Raw genomic sequence first — 5,000 nt, forward strand, 5'->3', positions numbered from 1 at the left:
TGTTCATGATTTCTGATATTGTGAAGGTCTCAAGGAGTAACGTATTATGTTGGTGCAAAAATTATGTCGTTTTTTTTATGGATATATATATGACATTTTTTCACCAACCTATTATTATTATTATTATTATTATTAGGACTACCACTCACTAGGAGTTCTGAAATAGGCCATTATCAGTGATTACTGACTGATAATAAACGATGGTCTTGCCTGAAGTCTGAGTAACAACAAGTCTCCCCAGATGTCTGGTACTGTTTTAGTCTCAAGAAGTAAGGCATTATTATTATTATTATTATTATTATTATTATTATCATTATTATTATTATTATTATTATTATTATTATTATTATTATTATTATTATTTACTCACTAGGAGTAGTCACAAAAGCCATCATCAAAGATTGCTCTTTGAGAACAACTTGTGGTGTTCCCCGGAGTCTGAGTGACAACAAGTATCCCCAGATTCATGTAATCTCCACCTCTTTTGATAACCTTTGCAAAAGAATGTGTGTTATCACAACAGCCGCTTACCATTGATTTCTCGTTCGCGGCAACCATGGGTATTCACTGGAATTTGGGTGGAATCAGCCTTTCCAAGGTCCCAGTTCTTTTTGCACTCAGCTAGCGGAGGTCTGGCTAGTGCTTTCTCTCCTCAGTCTTTCCATCCTTGATCCTCCTCATTATTTGGTGTGGCGCCAGTTTATGGTGATACTCACAAAAAAAGTGGGTGCGATATCTTACAATTCTACCGTTTCAGTTTTCATGATTCCATGTGATGTTCCTTTGTGCTTTACATCTGCAGCCGTTTCTGTGTTTTGTGTGTGTACTTCATATGTGGGGTTAGTCTACACATCAAGGGGTGTATATTGTTATCCGTTGTATCTTCTCAGCCACCCCTCTGATTCCAATCTCTCTTGGTCTTTTTAAAAATTTTTCGATATTGTTCATAGCGCTCTTACTATTAGTGGTGTTATCTTCATTTTCTTCTTTTTCCAGGGCCTTTTGAGCTTTCTGGCTAGTTCTGTGTATTTGCTCCGTTTTTCAGTTTCCCCGATTTTCACTCTGTGGTCTGCTGGAACGGCAAAATCTACAATCTGGCAGGACTTTTCCTTCCTGTTAACTATTATGACATCTGGTCTTCTTGCTTGGATGAGTTTATCTGTTTGTGTATCCACGTCCCATAGAATCTTGTGAATTCATTTTCCAGTACTGCTGCCGGTTTATGCTTGTACCATTTGCCTGTGTGTTAAAGATGCAATTATTTGCATAATTGCCACTTGATCGTGTCTATTTTTATATTCTTTTTGGGCTAGTTTGCTGCATTCACTTATGTGATTTATTGTTTCTCCACTTTGTCCGCAGGGTCTGCATTTGTTGTGTTCTTTTGTCTTGTCGATTCTTGCTTTGATGTGGTTGGTTTTAATTGTGTTATCTTGTGCAGATGTTATTAATGATTCAGTTTCCCTGTTTAGGATTCCTTTTTGTAGCCATTTTTAAGTGTTTTCGTTAGTCTCTTTTTTGTAATCCTTATGAATCGTCCATGTATCTGTTTCTCTTCCCGTTTTTATTTTCTCGTTTATTTCTCGTCTCATTTTCTATCTTGTTTGTTTCCTACATGTCTCTTACTGCAGAAATCATTATCATTATTATTATTATTATTATTATTATTATTATTATTATTATTATTATTTATTTATTATTTATTTAATTATGTAGTTTTAGTCCCTAGGAGTACTAATTATCAACGATTGCTTACTGAAAATGACAAGTGGCGTTTCCTGAAGTCCGAGTGACAAAAATCTCTCCACATTTCCAGCACTTCCGCCCCTTTTTTTGATAACCATTGACAATAATTCTACATTATTGCAACAGCTGTTTTCCGTCCGTTTCTCATTGGAAACGGACCTTGGTCTTCTCTAGAAATAAATGTGTAGTAATAAGGCCTGTCCAACTTTCTAGTATTTTATTTGTGCTCATACTCTTTGCACTTCTTGCCCCTTCACAAACAAATTGAGGTTGGTAATCTTCTTTTTGAAACTATTTTGAAACTTACTTTTGAAACTTCCTTTGAAACTGCATTTTGAAACTTCCTCTGAAACTTTTGGAAACTTCATTTGAAACCTTTTGAAACTTCCTTTGAAACTGCATTTAGAAACTTCCTCTGAAACCTTTTTAAACTTTCTTTGAAACTGCATTTAGAAACTTCCTTTGAAACTTCATTTTGAAACTTCCTCTGAAACCTTTTGAAACTTCCTTTGAAACTTCATTTTTAAACTTCCTTTGAAACTTTATTTTTAAACTTCCTCTGAAACTTTTGGAAACTTCCTCTGAAACCTTTTGAAACTTCCTTTGAAACTGTATTTTAAAACTTCCTTTAAAACTTCATTTTGAAACTTCGTCTGAAATCTTTTTAAACTTCCTTTGAAACTTCCTTTTGAAACTTCCTTTTGAAACTTCCTTTGAAACTTCATTTTTAAACTTCCTCTGAAACCTTTGGAAACTTCCTTTGAAACTGTATTTTGAAACTTCCTTTGAAACTTCATTTTGAAACTTCCTCTGAAATCTTTTTAAACTTCCTTTGAAACTTCATTTTGAAACTTCCTCTGAAACCTTTTTAAACTTCCTTAAAACTGCATTTTGAAACTTCCTTTGAGACTTCATTTTTAAACTTCTTCTGAAACCTTTTGAAACTTCCTCTGAAACCTTTTGAAACTTCCTGATATTTGCATGTCTTTTTTTTAAATGGCATGTTAATCATTACATATTATTTGTGTCTTCATTCTTCTCTTAGAGCATTTAAGTTTATACATAAAAATAAAACAGTATTTTCCGGAGGCGCCACTCTTCTAAAAAAACAATGCCCCAAAAGTTAATGTTAAAAGAAAAACAAAATAAAAAGTTTGTGAAGTACATGCATGCATGCAACCACCCTACTGTTTTAACAGCATCAGTGACCACAGCTCTCTAAAATGTAGAGCCATGGTAATCTTGGGAAGGCAAGTAAAGATGGTAGTTTCCCATTGCTTTCTGTCTTGATTCCGGGTGGGGGGTGCATCTCAACCAGTGAGTTAATCGCGTCCCGAGATACCAACCTGAAAATTTCTATGACTTAGTGCGGGACATACAGTGCCTAGCCTTCCCAAATAGTCACCCATCTGGTACTGGTCAGATTCATCGTTGCTTAACTTCAGTGATCTCGCGAGAACTGGTGTGTCAACGTGATGATGCCAAAGTACATAATGATGCGTAAAGCTACAAAAGTAAATAATAAAAGAACATTTGCATAAAAGAATTGAAATAAACCGAAATCAAAGAAAGAAAGGAGAAAATTGGTAATTAATTTAGTAATTAAATGTCTCCTATAATCGTCCACAAAATCAGAATTATCTTGACATTTAAAAATCCGTTTTGATATCTATAACATTCTCATTGATAATACAGAAACAATCATTTGTTCAAAGAAGTTCATACTGCTACATATGTTGTGTGATAACCTCCTCTTACTGAACTCTCCAATTTAAAATGGCCACCTACTAATAAACAAGTATAGACAGGCAGTTTTCTAAAGTTTGGGTTATGCTCAGTTTTAATTAGTTGCTGTAAATTAAGGACCACATAATGTTTATGTTTCCCTCTTCATTCATTTTATAGGGTAGAGCGATATATTTGTCGCCCTAGAAAAGACGACATGATTCCATTTCCATTTGATGAAAATCGGTTTTCTTTTTTTGTTGCAGACCAGCTAATAGTTGTCCAGATGTGTACGAATCCTAAGAGCGATAAGAGCCTTCTATCATGTCTGTAAGTATCACAATGTTCAGTGAGTGAGATCGGAAATGCAGCATTGTACAATTCATGCTTTCTACCGATCCAAATTATGAAAACAGGACCATTGCCACCACCCTCAAAATACAAATCTGGACGGTTCAATCAGACAACCCACGGTTATGGTCTCTGGTGTGGGCCACATCATGCCACCTCACATCTTTAAAGTTGGCTTGAAACTCAACAGCAATGTGTACTCGTATGTGCTGAAGAGTGTGCTGATGCTCTAGTGCAGAACTTGGGTGTGGCAGCAGGACTCAGCGCTGGTCCACAAGTCCAAAGAAACCCAGGCTTGGCTTCAGAAAGAGTGCACTCTTCTCTCACTGCCCCCCTTCCTCACCTAAATTGAACCCACTGGATTACTCTGTTTGGTCATGCGTCAATAACATCACCAACATGACCTCTCACAACACCAAAGCCAGCCTAATCGCTGCCAGCCTAATCGCTGCCAGCCATCAAGTATTCACTGCGCTCCCGCCGACACTTGTGAAAAAGGCATGCTCCCAGTTCTGAACCTTTATTGAGGTGGTGATTGAGGCTGAAGGCGGCTACATTGATTAGATGTTAGCTCTACTAGAATAATCAAGTTACCTGAATTGATTTTTTCTTCAGGGCAACAATTTTATTGTTCTACCTTCTCAGAAATCAAGGGGCCTTTTTTTGGGACTAACACAAGATCCTTATACGAGATTAAAGGTATTCGGGCATTCCTTTAAATTTTACTTTAAATATTGAGTTCGTAAAGACATAAAGAAGATTAATTTTCCTCTCGATAATTTACAATTAATGTTATAGTATAACTTTCCAGGACAAGGATTCATCTAGTCTAGTGGAGTTGTTACTTGGAGATATAAAATTGGTCGCCAAGTTGCCATTTTTTTCTGCAGAAATATGCTCTTGCTCTCTACCGTGCGGTGAGTGATGGCGATTAGATCGATTAAGAACACATAGAAATGATTGATTGTACATTTCATTACAGATGACGTATCTGTGACATTGCAATGGGTGCCTAACGCAGAGAGAATATGTCTGGGGCGTTGGGTGTTCAGGATTTGAAACACACACAACAAACGTATTGGAATTTGATGAATAACTAAGTCTCTTTACTTTTACAAAAATAACAAATAATAATAAGGAGGTAAAACAAGAACAACAACAATAACAATGATAATAAT

This window comes from Euprymna scolopes, chromosome 28 (genome assembly GCF_053919585.1).
Source record: "Euprymna scolopes isolate OS-2025 chromosome 28, ASM5391958v1, whole genome shotgun sequence".
In the NCBI taxonomy this organism is placed as follows: domain Eukaryota; kingdom Metazoa; phylum Mollusca; class Cephalopoda; order Sepiida; family Sepiolidae; genus Euprymna; species Euprymna scolopes.